Raw genomic sequence first — 20678 nt, 5'->3', positions numbered from 1 at the left:
CATTGGTTCTCCTTGGTCTAACCTACCCAATACATCCTCAAAGAATTCTAGCAGATTTGTCAAGCATGACCTCCACTTGATGAAACTATGCTGTCTTTGCCCTATTTTATCATACACTTCCAAGTATTCAGAAATCTCATTCTTCACTATGGACTCCAAAATCTTACCCACGTCCAAGGTTAGGCTAATCTTCTGTCTTTTGCCTTACTCCCTTTTTAAACAGGGGTGTCACATTAGCGATTTTCCACTCCTGAGACCCTCCTGACTCTCGCAATTCGTGAAAGATCACCACTAATGCCTCCACTAACTCTTCAGCTATTTCCTTTAGAACCCTGGGGTGTAGTGCATCTGGTCCAGGTGATTTATCCACCTTCAGGCCATTCAGTTTTTCTAGTATCTTCTCCTTGGTGATGGCCACCACACTCAGCTCTGCCCCCTGACTCCCTTGAACTTTTGGGATGTTACTCATGTCTTCCACCATGAAAACTGACATGAAAGTAATTATTTACTTCCTCAGCCATTTCCTTGTTCCCCATTACTCTCTCTCTCCAGTGTCATTTTTCAGCAGTCCAATGTCCACTTTTGCCCTTTATGTATCTAAAGAAGCTCTTACAGTCTTCCTTTATATTACTGGCTAGCTGACTCTCATATTTAATCTCATTCCTTTTTTATTGGTGGCCTCTATTCTTTGTAAGCTTCCCAATCCTTTGGATTCCCACTGTTCTTCAAATTATATGCTTTCTCTTTTGCTTCTATGCTATAGCTGACTTCCCCATCCCTGCCATGGTTGCCTGATCTTCCCTGTACCATGCTTCTTTTCCCTAGCGATGAATTTTTGCTGTGTTTCCTGAATTACTCCCAGAAAACCCTGCCATTGCTCTTCCACTATCTTTCCTGCATGGCTCATCTTCCAGTCAATTCTGCCCAGCCCCCTCCATCATGCCTCTATAGTTGTTTTTCTTTAGCTGTAATACTGTTACCTCTGATTCAATCTTCTCCCTCTCAAATTGCAGAGTAAATTCCATCATATTATGATCACTACCTCCTCGGGATTCCTCCTCACCTTAAGCTCCCTTATCAAGTCTGCCTCATTGCACAGCACTAAATCCAGTATTACCTGTTCCCTAGTGAGCTCCACCACAAGCTGCTCCAAAAAGTCATCTCATAGACATTCCACAAATTCCTTTCCTTGCTATCCACTACCACCCTGCATATTGAAATCCCCCATGATCACTGTAACTTTGCCTTTCTTACACACCTTTTCTGTCTCCTGGTGTAGATTGTGCCCCAGCTCCCAACAACTGTTTGGAGGCCTGTATATAACTCCAACTATGTTTTTTTATACCTTTACAGTTCCTCAATTCTACCCACACAGATTCCACGCCATCTGACCCTACTTCACTTCTTACTATTAATTTTATTTCATTTCTTATTAATAAGGCAACCCCCTCACCCCCGTCCATTTTCCTACCTTTCAATAGCATATTCAGTTCCCCAAACCTGATCGCCTTGCAACCACAGCTCCATGATGCCCACCATGTCATACCTGCCAAGTTTGATCTCTCCCACGTGCTCATTCAGATATAACACCTTCAGTCCTGTATTAACCGTCCCTCTTCTCATTGTCATTCATTTGTCCATTGTGCTTGAAGTTTGATTGCCAACCCCCATTCAAACACTCTGTCCTGTTGTGTCTGTGCTGGAGGCTTTAATAAGCTCTCCTGAGTTCTCCTTCCCCGTCGTATCTTTCATATTTTCCCATGCTGATGAATCCACCCTTACAGATGCTAACCTACTGCTTTGCTTCTTCTTGGGGGAGGTTTTACTTGGGATAAGAGTTCCAGTTGGAATGCTATGCTTCAAGGAATTCTCGTGTGCGTCTCTGTTTGGCTTGTCCTAGGACGGATGTGTTGTCCCAGTCAAAGTGGTGTCCTTCCTCATCTGTATGTAAGGATACTAGTGAGAGAAGTGTCATTTTGTGGCTAGTTGATAGTCATATATCCTGGTAGCTAGTTTTCTGCCTGTCTGTCCAGTGTAATGTTTGTTACAATCCTTGCACATGCTGCTGTTTTAGTGTGTTAGTGGGTTTGTTGGCTACCATGATGCCGAGGGGTCTGAGTAGTCTGGCAATCCTGAAGATTCTTGAAGACCATCAAAGACACTAAGATAGAAAAGGATGAAATAATGATCTCCTCTGATGTAACAGCCTGTTCACATCAGTCAACATCAACCTGGCCAAGGAAACACTGACTATACTATTAGAAGACCCAAAGACACATACACCAGACACCACCAACTTCTTCAGCAAGGACAGTTGCATCAAGCTACTGGACCCATGCCTTAGCACCCACTTCACCTTCAACAACAAAACCTACAGACAAACCAATGGAACACCCATGGATCTCCGATATCAGGGTTCTTAGCAGAGTCAGTAATGCAGAGACTCGAATAAATCCAACCCAAACTTTGGGTCCTTTACATGGATGACACCTTTGTCATCACTAAATGAAACAAATTAGAGGAAACCTTCAAGACCATCAATAATACTCTTACTGGCATAAAATTCACTAAAGAGGAGAAAAACAACAACAAACTGCCTTTCCTATGTGTCACAGTAGAGCGAACAGTCAATGGAGAGCTTCAAACCAGCGTCTACAGGAAAACGACACATACGGACCAAATACTGAACTACAGAAGCAATCACCCCAACATCCACAAACAAAGCTGCATCAGAACATTATTGCAATAAGCCACCACACACTGCAGCACAGAGGAAAATCACCTATACAGTGTCTTCAAAAAGAACGAGCACCCAATAAACACAGTCTGCAGATTTCCCAGCAACAAACCCAAACAAGCAGATAAACGTGTCCAGAAACCCTAGCCACTCTTTCCTACATCAAAGACATCTTAGAAATGACTGCCAGACTACTCAGACCCCTCAGCATCATGGTAGCCCACAAACCCACCAATACACTAAAACAGCAGCTAATGAACTTGAAAAACCCTTTACAGACAACAAGCAAACTAATGTTAGTTACAAAATACCGTGCAAGGACTGTAACAACCACTACATTGGACAAACAGACAGAAAGCTAGCCAACAGGATACATGAACATCAACTAGCCACAAAACAACATGACCCTGTCTAACTAGTATTCTTACATACAAATGAGGAAGGACTCCACTTCGACTGGGACAGCACATCCATCCTAGAACAAGCCAAACAGAGACATACACGAGAATTCCTAGAAGCATGGCATTCCAACCAGAACTCTATCAACAACACATTGAGTTGGACCTGATTTACAACTCCCTGAGAAAAAGAACAGGAAATGACATCACCAACCCAAAGAAACCCAAAATTTGAATAGAAAGCAGGAATCATCAGCAGTGCTTCGTCCAGAGGCTCACTGAAGATGTTGCCTAGTATGGTAACGAAATGTCTGAAAATGAACCTTCCAGCTCAGCAAGCAAACCTACATCCAGAACCTCAACCTGAGCTACAAATCTTCTCAAAACTTGCTACTCCTTAAATGTTGTGAGGGCTTCTATCTATTCCACCCTTGTAGACAGTGAGTTTCAGATCCTTACCACCCTCTGGTTTTTCCTCCCATTTCCTCCAAATCTTTTGCTGTTTGCCTTAAATCCCTGCCCACCTGGTTGTTGATCCCTCCATCAAGGGGACACATTTCTTCCTGTCTACCCAATCTGTATTCGTCATTATTTCATACATCTCAATCATATCCCTTCTCACTCTCCTATGCTTGAAGGAAAATAACCCAAGTCTGTCCAATCTTCAGAACTGAAACTCTGCAGCCCAGGTAATATCCTGATAAATCTCCTCTGCACCCTCTCTAATGCTGTAACGTAACTCCAATAATAGGAATTCCTGAACTAATACTTTAACTGTGGTCTAATCAATATTTTGTTCAGTTCCAGCATAATCTCCCTGCTGTTAACTCTATGCCTCAACTAACAAAGGTAAGTATAACTTTTTTATCAATTTGTTCTGATATCTTAAGGGACTGGTGAACATGCCAAGACCCCCTCTGATCCTCGGTACTGGACTCTGTACTGAGTAATACAAGTATGTTTTGGCTGTTTTTGCGCTGGTTTGGAAGTAGGATTGGCGAGAATAGTCTCCTTGGCAACTCTTATTCAGTTAACACCCTGCGTTAAACAGTTAGATAGTGAGGCAATGGGAGAGGGTGGATTTCAGCCCCAGAAATACCACTTGTTTTCAGTTGACTCCTTATTGGCCAAAGGTTTACACTCAAAAACATAATATACACATGAGTATGCGATATATGGTACCCAACATATCACCACTTTTGCAGCAGAAAATTAAAACAGAAATGGTGGATAAATATGGGGAGTCTACTGCTAATCATTTTATAATTTTGTACACAATTTCAGAATGATATGGAGATAGTTGCCTTTCCTTTTACCTCATTCACAGAGACATGTTTATTTTCCTTTGTCATCAATCAGTTCTGACTGACCCTCTTCCCTGTTAGTTCAAACTGGCCCTCCTCTCTCCAGTTGATGCTGGAATTTTGTTCTGTTCCTCCTCCCATAAGGAGAAAGTGAGGACTGCAGATGCTGGAGATCAGAGCTGAAAAATGTGTTGCTGGAAAAGCGCAGCAGGTCAGGCAGCATCCAAGGAGCAGGAGAATTGACGTTTCGGACATAAGCCTGAAGAAGGGCTTATGCCCGAAACGTCAATTCTCCTGCTCCTTGGATGCTGCCTGACCTGCTGCGCTTCTCCAGCAACACATTTTTCAGCTCCTCCTCCAATAAGGCAAAGTGCATTTTCTTCTGCCGACATTCGCTCCTCCGATCACTGCTTGTTTTCTTTATCTGTCCTCCCAGTTCAGCCTGGGAATTTCTACCAACCATCTGGTCCAGGCTTCAAAACTTCAATCTAGTGCCACTTCCAACACCTATAGTCTACAGTTCCTGGGAATGCTACTGCAGGAGGAATTTTCTAATCTTATGAGAATCTCCTTGTAATGTGGTGTTTAACTGCTCCAAGGCACACAGTCATAGAGGTGTATAGCATGGAAACAGGCCCTCTGGTCCAACTCGTCCATGCCTAAATTGATCTAATCCTATTTGCCATCACTTGGCCCATATCCCTCTAAATTGTTCTTATTCATATACCTATCCAGATGCCTTTTAAACCACTAGCCTCCACTCTTCTTCTGGCAGTTCATTTCATACATTCATCACCCTCTGCATGAAAAAGTTGCCCCCCTCCAGGTCCCTTTTAAATCTTTCCCCCTCTCACCCTCAACCTATGCCCTCTAGTTCCGGTCTCCTCCACCCCAGGGGAAAAACCTTGTGTATTTACCTTACCCATGCCCCTCATGATTTTATAAACATCTATAAAGTCACTCCTCAGCCTCTGATGCTTCAGAAAAAACAGCCCCAGCTTATTCAGCCTCTCCCTATAGCTCCACTCTTCCAACCATGGCAACATTCTTGTAAATCTTGCAAGTTTCACGACATCCTTCCTTATAGGAGGGAGATCAGAAATTCACACAATATTCCAAAAGTAAGAAGTACTGAATTGTGCCAGGAACACTGCTATAAGGAGGTGTTGGAAGCAGTGAGTGTGATTGGTCAGTGGGGTAGGATCAGTTATAGTTTCTCACCTCAAATACAGCAAATATAATTTGCCCCAAAATTGTAAAATACAATTTTGTTTGACATGCTAATACACGAAAATAACATCTCATGGTTTGAAAAGAAAATATGTTTAGTTTGTTTGAGTGTTTTACACAATAAGTTTATATTGCACAAATTGGTGTATTTTCAGCAAACCAGTGAAGTGTTCTCCATATTATGCAATCTCATTGAATTCTGGACTTTGATTACAAAACACTTGTGTGTGAAGCAACTTCCACATCACTCCATAGAAATCTGTTAGGTGCTTTGAAAGTTCTCTTTAGGAAACACATTGAAATTTATAGATAGATGCAGCTCAGTGTGTATTTAAAATCTTGATATGAAGTTATTGTCAGGAAGATTTCAAATAATTGCAATAATACATGAAAGATGTGCATCTAACTAGAAGTCCCAAAGTGTTGTACAGTCAATGAATCACTGCTTTGGATGTGTAGCCAGGTCCTAATGAGGTAAAGTGACAGTATAGTCAGGTTATGGTTATGATAGTTGACAGGCAAATGTTGGCCAAGGCATCTTAGGAAAGTGCCATAGAATTGTTCACAGCACCTGTGTAGATGGTGAGGCACTCTGTCTGGATTGTGAGTTGGTATCTGTAACATTGCAGTCTCTCTCATCACTACATTAATGACTACAGCTGTATCATGATATCATGTCCCAGAGTAGGACTAAATAACTAGCTGTGGACTCCAGGATTGAGAGTGATTACAATGAGCCGAGGTGACATTGAGCATCAAGCATCAAACTAATAATAAATACAGTACCATAAAACTTAAATGGGTAGGACGAAGTGATCTTGCTTCAAAGTCTGCCAACTATATATATATAATCATAGAGATGTACAGCACAGAATGGAATAACAAATTGCATTGCAAGCAGTTAAAAACTTTCCTGAAGCAGTTAGAACATTACCTATAATGTTATTTACCTGTAAAATGCAACGAAGAATAATTTCATAGTACAGAGAATGGTGTTGATACTTTACATAAACAGGTAATAGTAATATAGGCAAAGACACCAATGATGTGTTTTTTAGGAAAGAGGCCTTCTGTCATATTCCGTGCATTCATTGTTTTTCTTACCTGAAATAGATAGATATTTTAAAAATTATTTACTATTGTATATATGAATATAAAGATACTTTTAATTTAGTTTACCCAGCAAGAAAGTGCACTACACTCAGTGCACTCTATGAATAGAATTTTCACCCATTGTGTCTGATCTTTAAAATATGCAATGGGGTGTTTATGAAAGATCCAACTTTACTGTAAACAAAGTTCAAAAGAACACAGAAAGTCAAGTACATATTGCTAGGGAGGATCAGTTATAAATATATACCAACCTAAATGCTAAATCAGAGAAATCTTTCACCATCTTAAACTACCATTATCTCTTTACATAATAAGCAGATTCACCAAATTAATTGTAATTTTAAAATGGAACAATGATTTACATTTGCCTGAACCATTAAAATTATATTTGAAACCAAATTATCTCTACTTTTTTTTTCTACCAATTGATTCCTACACTTACTATATAATTAGGAACTCTTTAGGCTGCTGATAAAAGGCATTATTAAGCAGACAAATGATATATAGAGCCACAGTTCTAATGAAAGGTTGTTAGACTTCTTCAGCACTTCTACATAAAGGTCATCACCTGGAAATCTTATTTGCAGTTTTTAAATCTTTCTCCAATCAAAATAACCTTCCTTTGTAGACTGCAGCTTTTTAGTTAATGAGCAGAATCATTTAAGACATTATTATTATGCCAACTATTGCTCATGTTTCAGAATAATTCGTATATATTTCTTAGTAGATAAGTCTTTGCTGCATTCTTGTCCTGGGATCCTGCAATGTAATCTAAACTCTACATATCACATTCACGTAGATGATTAGTGAACCTTCTCTCACTAGATTGCATGGTTGTACTTGGGAAGCAGCACACACTTTTTTTTTCGCAATGGACTATGGACTATGACTCTCTACACGTGCGCATAGTGCATTGAGGCATATGATTATTTTTGTACCAAGACGGCAGCTGACAGGGAATTACACAGGATGATTTTAGTGCACAACATAGGGAGGGATTTATAATGTGTAATTTGGAATTTGTCATGCATTTGAATTGATATTGAAGTGAAAATAGCTGCAGGGATTCTTTGTTTTAATGCCAATTCTGATTCAACACATGCCATTGATGATATGTTGAGCTTTTGTTCCCAATTTAAACCTTCCCAATTCAACTCCATTTTGTATTTACCCTGGATCCATTAAAGTTTCAGGTCTCTTCCAAATCTTCTGGTTTTCAATAGATATATCTCCTGTTCAAGTTAAAGTTCACTCCGAGTCCTCAATCACTGCAGACCAAAGTCTGAAATCACATGACACCAGGTTCTAGCCCACAGGTTTATTTGAAACCACAAGCTTTTTGAATGCTGCTCCTTTATCAAGTGAAGTGATAAAAGAGCAGTGCTCCAAAGCTTGTGATTTCAAATAAACCTGTTAGGCTATAACCTGGTGTCATGTGACTTCTGACTTTGTTCACCCCAGTCCAACACTGGCACCTCCATCATGACTGCAAACCTAAACTCACATGGCAGTGCCTGGTTTTGTAATTTTACCTAGCAAACAATAATAAACTGTTATACAACATTTATTTCTCTAAATCTGACATATGCTACCCATTGGTTTTGGATAGTGTGTATAATTAATTATGTATATTTAAGCAAGCTTATTAAAAGTGAGAGCTGGGTTATGCCAAAATATAGTATTGTTGTTGTGTTTTAGAAGAAGCTTAACCTCATTTATTTCTCTGGTTTTAAAAATAAGAAAAGGTGCAGGATTTCACTAACTCTACTAGTAATACTAATCTTGGAATGACATCTATATTTTAACAGTTGAAAATGTGTTGCTGGTTAAAGCACAGCAGGTCAGGCAGCATCCAAGGAATAGGAAATTCGACGTTTCGGGCATAAGCCCTTCATCAGGAATGAGGAGAGGGTGCCAGGCAGGCTAAGATAAAAGGTAGGGAGGAGGGACTTGGGGAGGGGCGATGGAGATGTGATAGGTGGAAGAAGGTCAAGGTGAGGGTGATAGGCCGGAGTGGGGTGGGGGCGGAGAGGTTAGGAAGAAGATTGCAGGTTAGGAGGGCGGTGCTGAGTTGAGGGAACCGACTGAGACAAGGTGGGGGGAGGGGAAATGAGGAAACAGGAGAAATCTGAGTTCATCCCTTGTGGTTGGAGGGTTCCCAGGCGGAAGATGAGGCGCTCTTCCTCCAACCGTCGTGTTGTTATGTTCTGGCGATGGAGGAGTCCAAAGACCTGCATGCCCTCGGTGGAGTGGGAGAGAGAGTTAAAGTGTTGAGCCACGGGGTGGTTGGGTTGGTTGGTCCGGGCGTCCCTGAGGTGTTCTCTGAAGCGTTCCGCAAGTAAGCGGCCCATCTCCCCAATGTAGAGGAGGCCACATCGGGTGCAGCGGATGCAGTAGATGTTGTGTGTGGATGTACAGGTGAACTTGTGGCGGATATGGAAGGATCCCTTGGGGCCTTACCCATCTATATTTTAACACTGAGGTATTGCAAATACATTTTTTTTGAGTGGAACACTATGAGACCACCTTCACATAAGCTGTGGTGCAGTGAATCAAGAATAACTGACCATCTAAGGGAAATTATGGAAGAGAATTTTATAAGGTAACACATCTGAAAATCAACTGTCCACAGCCCCAGAGCCATTGTGCACTGATTCGTAACATGGTGTTATGGATCAATAAAACTGAAAATTGAATGGGCCAATAACAGACAGTAGGTGAATGTTCATCAGTTTACCTGTTCACATTACTTCTGTCTTGGTATGCCATTTAATAGAGACACAAGCTAAGATACTTAACATTGCTCTCAGCAGTCCTCAGTCAGTATTCCTGAAGAAGGGCTTATGCCCGAAATGTCGAATCTCCTGTTCCTTGGATGCTGACTGACCTGCTGCGCTTTTCCAGCAACACATTTTCAGTCCTCAGTCAGGTCAAGCTCAATCAGCCTTCAGCCTGGGAGGCTAGTAGGAGGATTCAAGCTCAGGATCTTCTCATAGGGGTAAGGACCTGAATATTGAGCTTCCATCTTGGCTCTTTCTGCCCTATTGTGGGTGTTTTCACCTGGAATGAGATAAAGTGAGCAACTGAATGAGATTAAGTTGGTGGCACAACTATTCATACTTTATGCAAATGGAGGCAGTGAGGCAAAGTGGCCTGAGTAAGCACATGTACAGTGTTGAGAACTTGCAGGGTTAGAAAGATGGGGCTTTGGGATGACTGAGGGCTAGTGAAGCTGGCGGAGTTTGATTGTATAGCATCCTCTGCTGGTCTTAGGTGAAGAGACATCCCTGCTCTGCACCATCCCATCCACTGGGACTTCTAAGTGTCTGCCCGCAAAGCATACAAACAAATATCAGGAACTGTGTAAGGAAGTTCCAGACTAACAGTGCACTTCCGGGTGCGTTATGCCTTTGAAAGTAGCACAGGTGCCAGTCTACTTCAGCATATCCAAGTTCTTCCTGGTACAGTGAGGAGTAAGCAGTAGGCGAGCATTGGGCCTACAGAGCACCTTGACGCTGTGGTCATTAGTGAGGTGGTTTGGATAGTATGGTGAGAAATTTCACTGAACCTTGCAGAGAGAAATCCTCGTTAAAGCACAACATAATTAACACTTGCCAAAATGTGGTCAGCTTCAGTCCAAAGTATTTTTCACTTTTCCTGGTGACACCTCTTGGTTTTCCTGACATTGAAATGAGTACAGGGTGAACATGCAATTGAGAAAAAAAATTACTTCATTGGATAACTCTCATCAATTACTTTCAGAATAAAGCAAGTGGTGTTTTCATGAAGTTAGCAAGTTTGCCCTCAAAATATTCCCTGTACAAGAACAGCAATCTCATAGTCTCTTTTGTTAATTGTATAACCACTCAGTTACACAGCTGGAGTAAGATGAATTTAAAGTGACCAGTTACTTTTGTCGATAGAAGTTAAGAAATAAACAATGATGCAAAAATCTAATTAAATCTCCTATTTGTCATAACGGGACAGCAGTAATTTTCACTGTGTATATGAATTGAATCTTATGTGTTTTGAAGCTGATAATCCTTATTTTTAAATCCTTTCTAATTCAGATTCAACTTAATCAGTCCAGTCAAAATTTTAAATGTTAACTCTGCCCATTCTTAGAAATATATCATCAACTATTGAGGGAAAAACCTAGGGAGAAAATATCAGTTTGAAAAAAGTCTTTGTTACCTTTCTTTTTGATACCTTATCTGCGAAGGTCAAATTTGCTATGATCTCACAGATTTAGACATCTCTTGCTCAGACTGCTTTCACGTCTCACATTACATTAACTTATAGACATCAGCAACTGGGGATTTAAATTGGACCATTTGTGTCAGTTTAAGCCCATGACTACATACCCAGTTTTAAACATGCATTACATAGGCTTGTTTTAAATTGGATCGTTTGCATCAGTTTATGCCCATGACTTCATAGCCAGCTCTAAACCTTGTTTAAAAAGAGGGAGCACTTATAGTATAACTCTGTTTCCCCCATTATGCATACTAATTTCCAACTGGAGATAAGATATAATTGGCAGAAATGTAAGTTTGAGTCTAGTGATGAACAAAAATCCTAAGCCTTTAGCATTCCAAGGTCCATAGGCCCAAAACTTAAATCGGAGTCATGAATAGTTTGAGGCACGTCAGTTTCTTTGAGCGTTGATGGAGGCATTCAAAATCACGAATATTGTGGTGAAAGTTTTATTATTATAGTTTAGGAATTTGGATTCAAATGTTGAGATAATTGGGTTTTTAATTTGTAGTCCTATGAAGGTGAAACGTTTTCTTTAAGAGGTCAGAAAGTCATATTTTTAACAGAGTTCAGATTAGCAAGCTATCTGCCTAGTTACCTAAAGAGAAAATGCAGGAAAATCTCAGCAGGTCTGGCAGCATCTGTAAGGAGAGAAAAGAGCTGACATTTCGAGTCTAACTGACCCTTTGTCAAAGCTCAAAGGAATGCCTGCCCTGAAGAACTACTGCTCTTCTCTCCGAAAAAACATTTTAAATTCCAGCATCCGCAGTAATTTGCTTTTATCTGCCTAGTGAAGTGTTTACCAAAGTTAAACTTTAATGACTAGCAAAGCAGATGGTCAGGGCCCACTTGCAGGTTGAATTCAGATGAAAGTGAAGACTGCAGATGCTGGAGATCAAAGCGTGGCGCTGGAAAAGCACAGCCAGTCACGCAGCATCCAAAGAGCTTATGCTCACAACATCGACTCTCCTGCTCCTCGGATGCTGCCTGACCAGCTGTGCTTTTCTAGCACCATACTTTTCGACTCTGATTTCAGACTAAGACAAGTCATGTCAGCAAAAGGAGAGTTTTTAGTTTGTATAAATCTCCAGGTTGAGAAGGCTTAGTTGATAGAAGTCCCCAGGCTATGACAGTTAGAAAGAAGACTTAAGTTGTTTCAGTAGTCCAAGGAAATCTAGAAATAGTTGGTGAGTTGGTCTGTATTTTTATGCTTGTAGGAGAGATGATGAGTCTCATCTGGAGAATGTGCTTGAAGTCAGTTGAATAAGAAATCTTACTGTGAAGTTAAGCGTGATAGTTCACTAGGGTGTCTGTAAAGGATGTTGCTTGGAACAGTGTTGAATCTTTCTGTTTGCTGTTTCTGTTCAGAGATTTCTAAATTGTCTATTAGAGAGGCTTTTTTCTATTGTTTAACAACTTGGTATTCTCATATTGAAGGTACATTGGTAGCTATGTGTAATTATCTCCAGTGGCTGATCTCACCAGATTTAAAAAATTAAAACTTGTAGTATATCTAGCCATGGATTTGAGTTGTCCAGTATTACCATATGTTGTAATTATTACAGGATTGATAGAGTAAATGAGATGAAGTTATTCCCAATGGAAAAATGTTTATTGAACTGAGATATAGATTTAAGATAATTGGTAAAAGAACCAGAAGCAACAGAAGAATTTTCGCAACTGCCTGGAAACGTGGTGGGTGTAGATTTAATGCCAGGTTTCATAAAGGAATTGAATAGGTGAAGGACAACAATATAGTTTCAAATCAGAATGATGTGTGAATTGGAGGGGAGTTCATAGGTGGTAATGTTCCTGTGTGCCTCTTGATAAGTGGTAGAGGTCATATGTTTATAAATGCACTTGAACAGAATTTGTCACTTACTGTAATGTATCTTAATGAATGTCCAAAGAAGTGGTTGCCAATCAAATTGCTTTGTCTTCATGTCAAGATACTTGATTTTTTTTATTCACTCATGGGATGTGGCCTTTGGCTAAGCCAATATTTAATGTCCATCCCTTACTGTCCTTGAGAAAGCAGGGGTGAGTTGTTTTTATTTTGAGCTATAGTCCATTTGGAGTAAGTACACCCACAATGCTGTTAGGGAGAGAATACCAGCAATTTGACCAACAACACTAAAAGAACAGCAATACGTTCCCAAAGTCAGAATGGTGAGTGGCTTGGAGAGGAACCTAAAGGTTGTGTTGTTCCCATGTATCTGCTGCCTTGTAGCCACAGCACTTAAATAGCGACCCAATTAAGTTTCTGGTCAATGGTAGCACCCAAAATGTTGATCGAGGAGGATTGAACAAAGGTATTAGCATTGGATGTCATGGGGATGATTAGACTTTCGTTTGTTGGAGACTGCTGTCATCCAGGCAATAGAGACTCTTTCATATATTCCTGACATGTGGCTTGTATAAGGTGAGGTGAATTACTGTCCTGCTCTTGTAGTACAATAGTACAGCATTATTACAGTTTCACATTAAAGTTTAGTTGCAGAGAATTCCAGAGTTCTATAAACTCAATGACATGCAGTTATTTTGTCGAATTAATTTAAGAAATATGTCTAGGACACTGATGTGGTGAGATGATGTCTGTGCATTGACATCTATATTATGATTCGGGCATAAGCCCTTCATCAGGAAGGGCTGATGAAGGGCTTATGCCTGAAACGTCAAATCTCCTGTCCCTTGGATGCTGCCTGACCTGCTGCGCTTTAACCAGCAACACATTTTCAGCTCTGATCTCCAGCATCTGCAGACCTCACTTTTTACATCTATATTATGTGCTGAGAAGGCCAGAGTTTTAAGGACTCTTAGACTTGAAACTCAGAGTTTGTTAGATCATGTTTGTGCATTTGGAATTTGAAAACCTTGTGCTGTGCATAAGTTGATCAAAATTGATTCCCTGCTCATCATTTTGTTGAAATGTAAGCGGTGAGTGACCAGAACACAATTAGGCATTGAATCTTAATAACTTTACATCAAAGCAATCAGAGACTAAAAATAAGATGGCTAATAAAGTTCAAAAAATTTAAGAATTGTGGAATGCCTTCAAGGATATGATGGCAACTAGATAAACATTTTCAGATGCCAGTACAAAAGTATAACAGAGGAAATCTTGAGCTTCTGAAAACTGATATTTAACCAACTTGCTAATTTGGTAAAATGAAGAATGTGGTGCATGGCTGTATGCATTAAAACCATCATCTTACCCCCTCTAATCATTCATGTATTCTCATCCATGCTTTTGCTAACCTGTAGCTCCTGCTAGACAAGAGGCGAAGAAAGAAAACTAACGAGATTGTCTGAGCTTTAAATGAGCATTAAGAATGTTATTTTCTTAAAAGCTTTTGGGATAAGAACTTAACATTTTACGATGTTCTCTTGGAGATGCTCCTTGCATCTGAATCTCATGTACTCACAAGATTCTTTTACCTTGAGTAAGAGCTATCACTTTCCTTTGAAAAGGCAAGGTTTTATAATCAGTCTTCAGAGACCTAGGCAGTCATACATTTGAACTTTAAAACAGATTTATTTGACATGTTTCCAAATCCACAGCAAAATAAAGTCAACTTCATTTCACAAAATATTTGCAAATACTTTTTGGGTTTTTTTTTGGTTTCATTATTGTTGCATGGGATTTGTATTGGGACTGCTAGCAATAAAACAAGTTGCTTTATTAAAAGTCCATTCATGGAATGTGAGCATTGCTGACTGGGCCAGTTGATGTTCAGAAGATGGATGTGAGTGCCTTCTTGAGCTACTACAGTTCATTTGCTATAGGTAGACCCACAATGCCCTAAGGAGCTCCAGAATTTTGATCCGGCAACAATGAAGAAATGGCAGTATATTTCGAAATGACTCTGGAGAGTGGCTTGGTGGGGAACCTGCAGATTATGATGTACCCATCAATCTGTTGCTAATTGAATGGCTTCTTTTAAAATGGCCAAGTTATAAATCTGAACAGGGAAGCTTTGCTCTGCTGCTGATTCGATAAGATTTTGTACATTTAAAATTTTCTGTATGTCAGTCTTAGTGATGTATTATTGTAGTTTTTAATCTGCCACACTGCTATAGGATACATAGAAATACAGAAAATAACAACAAGAGTAAACCATTCAGCCTTTCAAGCCTGCTCTGTGATTCAAAATGATCAAGGCTGATTATCCAACTCAATATCCTGTTCCTGGTTTGTTCCTAAACCTTTGATCCCTTAGCACTAAGGCCTATATCTAACTCCTTCTTGAAAACATCACACGTTTTGGCCTCAACCACTTTCTGTGGTAGGGGATTCCACAGGCTCTCAATTCTCTGGATAAAGAAATTTCTTCTCATCTCAATCTTAAATGGCCTATCCCATACCCTTAGACTGCACCCCCTACTCAGTCATCAGAAACATTCTTCTTGCGTTTACACTGTCCAGTCCTGTTAGAATTTTATAGATTTCTGAGATCCATCTCTCATTCTTCAAATTCCAGTGAAGAGCGTCGTAACTGATCTAACCTCTCTTCATATGTCCATCCTGCCATCCCTAGAATCAGAATAGTAAACCTTTGTTGCAAGCCCTTGATTGCCAGAACATCCATCCTCCAGTAAGAAGACCAAAGTTGCACACAATACTCCAGGTTAGTCTCACCAAGGGCTTGTACAATTGTCACAAGGCACCCCTGCTTTGGTCTTTGAACCGTTCACAATGAAGGCCAACATAGAGTCCTAGAGATGTACAGCATGGAAACAGACCCTTCAGTCCAACCCGTCCGTACTGACCAGATATCCCAACCCAATCTAGTCCCACCTGCCAGCACCTGGTCTATATCCCTCCAAACCCACCCAAATACCTTTTAAATGTTGCAATTGTACCAGCCACCACCACTTCCTCTAGCAGCTCATTCCATATACCTACCACCGTCTGTCTGAAAACATTGCCCCTTAGGAACATATTGTTTGTTTTCTTTACTGCCTGCTGCACCTGCATGCTTATTTTCAATGACTTGTGTAAAAAGACACTTCCCATTTCCCTATTCAGATAATCTGCCTTCATGTTTTTGCTACCATCACACCTCTCCACGTCATACTTCATCTGCCTTGTGTTTGCCCACTCATACAACTTGTCTAAATCATAGTGAAGCATAGTGAAGAAGTCTGCATTCTCCTCACAGTTCACCCTTGCACACAGTTTTTGTTGTCTGCAAACCTGGAACTGGTACATTTAGTCCTCATCTAAATCATTAATATTTATTGTGAATAGCTCTGGTCCAAGCAGTGATCCCTATACTAGTTAGTCACTGGTTGCCACTTGGAAAATGAATTGTTTACTCCTACCCTTTTTTTCATGTCTGCCAACCAGTTTCTACCCATATCTATACACTATCTCCAATACCATGCACTTCAATTTTACATGCTAATCTCATATGTGACTCTGTCAAAAGCATTAATATCCAAGTGAACCACATCCACTTGCTCCCCATTGTCAACTTAACTAGTTACAGCATTGCCAATGCCTGGAAGAAGAACACCTCATCTTCCAACTCAGGACCCTCCAAATCCATGGCATCAATATGGACTTCACTAGTTTTCTCATTTTTCCCCTCCCACCACCTTACCCCAACCTTCCTGCTCAGCAGCGTCCTCATGACCTGTTCCATCTGTCAATCTTCCTTCCCACCTATCCACTCCAACCTCCCCTCTGACCTATCACCTCCAAACCCACCTCCATCCACCTATTGCACTTTCAACTATCTTCCCCACAGCCCCACCCCAACCCCCCCCCCCCCTCCCATTTATCTCCACCCCTGGGGCTCCCAGTCTCATTCTGATGAAGGGCTTTAACCCGAAACATCAATTTTCTTGCTCCTCAGATGCTGCCTGACCTGCTGTGCTTTTCCAGCACCATTCTAATCTTGACTCTAACCTCCAGCAGCTGCAGTCCTCATTTTTGGCCAGTAGATTAATCAAGTCTGATTTCCCATCATAAATCTATGTTAACTCTGTATAATCCTGTCACTGTTTTCCAACTGCTCTGCTAATAAATCTTTTATAATGGACCCTGATATTTTCCCTCCTACCATACTACTACTACTACTACTACTACTACAAGTATCTAATTTTGCTGTATACAGGTATTCATTTCCTGCTTGACTTGGGATGGGTTGCAGGAATGTCATTTGATGCCATGTAGTTGTGAAGCCTTTCATTCCTGAAAGAAAAGATAATAGTCAATAGGTGCAGGACTAGGCCATTCTGCCCTTCGAGCCTGCGTCACCATTCATTATGATCATGGCTGATCATCCTCAATCAGTATCCTGTTCTTGCCTTATCTCCATAACCATTGATTCCACTATCCTTGAGAGCTCTATCCAACTCTTTCTTAAACGAAACCAGAGACTGGGCCTCCACTGCCTTCTGGGGCAGAGCATTCCACACACCCACCACTCTCTGGGTGAAGAAGTTTCTCCTCATCTCTGTCCTAAATGGCCTACCTCTTGTTTTTAAGCTGTGTCCTCTGGTTTGGGACTCACCCATCAGCGGAAACATGTTTCCTGCCTCCAGAATGTCCAATCCTTTAATAATCTTATACGTCTCAATCAGATCCCCTCTCAGTCTTCTCAACGCAAGGGTATACAAGCCCAGTCGCTCCAATCTTTCAACATAAGATAGTCCCGCCATTCCAGGAATTGACCTCGTGAACCTACACTGCACTCCCTCAATAGCCAGATAAATTTGTAACTAATCCAGATCACATTTGCACATCTCCTAATAATGGAAATATCCATGGCATTGAGGCAAATATGATTGTGAATTTGCTTTGATTTCAACCCAGTACTGAAGTTTTGTAATTTGTCATGCTTTGACACATAAATCGATGGCTGCATTTAGCGATGTCATCACTCCCAGCCAGATTGGAGACAGTTGAGTAATTCCCTTGTTGAGTACACCTGGAGAGATCGCTTGGTGTATCCAGTTGAAGAAAACCCAAGGAAAGGTCATCACCCCACTACTTTCACCAGAAAATAGTGCAATAATAAGAAAACTTAAAACTGCGATGTAACGATAACTATGTTTAGTGAATTGCAACTTATTCCCCTTTCATCAGGTGTTACCTTTGATCTGGAAATTATCAATCATGAGGTCATATGATATACATATTACTGCAGCATTTTCTATAATCTCAGAGCACAATTTGAGTTGTGAGTTTTGTTTTAATTCACTCATGGGACGTCGGTGTCTCCCTCAGGATATACGCAGATGCCATCGCGTCATCAGAGGACATTCATAACAGAGCAGACGTAACAAAAATACGTGGGTTTTCACAAACTTTGTAATATGCCTCAACGATCAGACACTCAGAATCTTAAACAAAGAAAGTGGCCATTTGGCCATCACGTCTGCCAACATTTTTGAAATTATTCCCACTCCCCTGTGCTTTCCCTTGAACAGTGCAATTTTAATTTCAAGTATTTGTGTAGTTTTCTTTTGCAAGATTTCCTTGGATCTGTTTCCACCACACTTCCAGATCATAAAATTTGCTGCATTTAGAAAATCACTTCATCTCCTCTGTGGTTCCTTCGCCAGTTTCCTTAAAGCTCTCATTAGCGACTTTCTTCTTAGGGAGTCCCTCAGGTTTGGAGATGACTTGCTTCCACTCCAGATTGATGAATTTTATGAGAAGTCCAATACATGATCTGCAGCTTTGCAAGGCAGATGGTGCTTGAAGGGACAGGGAGCTGAGAGATTTGGTGTTTTGCACAGTCTCCTAGAATCCCTATAATATTTATTATTTCTCAACACTGTATCCTTTCTTTAAAGATTGACAGGTGTACTTTATGGAGAAAATACTTGACTCTTCACTCCCCCAACCACTCAATCTTCCTTTCGCCTTTCAACAAAATTCAGCACTCAGATCATTTTTAGAATAATATCTTCAAGAAAAGACTAATTCATAGTATTTGTGTCTGTTTATTGGACAACTATTGAAGGATCAAAAATATTTTCAAAATTTAAGATTTGTACAAGATCAGAAACTCTTCCACTCTCTGTATCAGAGTCTAGGTTACAGTGGTGCAGTACTGCTCCTCGGATGCTGCCTGAACTACAGTGCTTTTCCAGCACCACTCTAATCTAGACGCTGGTTTCCAGCATCTGCAGTCATTGTTTTTACCCACACTCTATATCAGCATTCCAGAGGCTAAAATTCTATCAAGGATCCTTTACCTGTCTGTACAGCAATTTTTAAAAGTAACTCAGTTAAGGTAGGGTGAATGACCAAAACCAGCAGTGACCACCGTTCTAGATGTAAGCTACTGGGTTATGATTAGCCGGTCCTCTATGAGATGGAGCCTCCTCTTATAGATGGCCAGAAGTCTCACCTGATACTAATCAAAGTAATGTCCCCTGAAAAATTAATGCTGGTTGAGCTGATCAAATAGAGGCAGGCTAGCCCCCGGAAACTTAAGCTGGTATGTGGGGCGCGCACACACAAACACATATGCAATAAGCCAGCCCTATGACTATGCTTTCAATCTGATACAAGTAGGGGAGAGGAGGGAGGAGAGTGGAGGCAACTGAAGTTGTGATGCTGCCATCCTGCCACGCACTCTTTTCATGGAGACAAGATCAGTGACAGAAGGGCCAACTGCCTGAGTAGTCAATTAAAGTAACTATAAGGCCAGTTTTCAAAGAGGGACTGGAATTTTCCACTTGCCCTACGTCCTAAATGGAGTTGGGAAAAAGCAAGCCAACTATGGGCAGCAACTAATGGCAGTGCTTCAGGCATGACCACAGGCAAAGCCCAGCAGCTGTAGTCATCTTTTTATTTGGATTGCTGTAAATTTCATGAGCATAGATGTGAAGATGTCTTCCTTACCTGAAATAGCAGGCTGCAACTCCAGCATTCTCTTATTATCCATTCATGGGATGAGGGCATCACCAGCTAGGCCAGCCTTTATTGCCCAGAGGGCAGTTAAGAATCCACCACGTTGCATACAGGAGGTTCTCTTATTGGTCCCTGAGCTTTGAGAGACCACAGCTATCCTTAATTGAAAGGCTAGCTTGCTTTCAGGCCACCGTGGCCAAATTGGGGAAAATCACTATCATGTGACTACTTTCATTCCAGTGATTGGTTGGAACATGCATTTGTTCCTGACATCACTGTCAAGACCCAAACACACAATCCTGCCACAGTTACAAAGAAGTTGAATTCTGGGACTACAACCTAAAGTGAGAATTGTTTGAGTTGAGAATAGAGTTTGTATCAGTAGACCCTATATTGCTTAACTTACGGAATTATTTCTTTGATGTCTTAATGCTTGGATGTATGCAGCAATCTCTTGTTCAGCAGTGAGGAAGAGATTTACTGCAGCATCTGAGAACTTGAGCCCCAATATGATTAATGTTAAAGCCTGTGTGTCAGAGATTGTCCCTCACTCTGGTTCTTTGCCACTCCTTGTATTGAGGAAATCATTTTCAACCACATGTCATGTTATAGCTGTGATTGCATCATTATCTTGCAATCAATCCAAATGATCTTTTAAAATAATATGTATGCTTTAGCTTAGCCTCAAATCGCTGATAGTAACTTCCAAACAGTAACTTCTCATACACAACGATTGAACCACAGAACTTTATAACACAGAAAAA

General features: G+C 40.7%; 1 protein-coding gene across 1 annotated transcript in view; it reads left to right on the top strand.

Annotated features, from left to right (window-relative positions):
* LOC132822253 (twinfilin-2) overlaps window positions 1-20678 on the top strand; it is a 141977-nt gene that overhangs the window by 51127 nt on the left and 70172 nt on the right. The window lies entirely within an intron of this gene.

Source organism: Hemiscyllium ocellatum, chromosome 14 (genome assembly GCF_020745735.1).
Source record: "Hemiscyllium ocellatum isolate sHemOce1 chromosome 14, sHemOce1.pat.X.cur, whole genome shotgun sequence".
In the NCBI taxonomy this organism is placed as follows: Eukaryota; Metazoa; Chordata; class Chondrichthyes; order Orectolobiformes; family Hemiscylliidae; genus Hemiscyllium; species Hemiscyllium ocellatum.
This window is presented reverse-complemented; position numbering and strand designations above follow the sequence as displayed.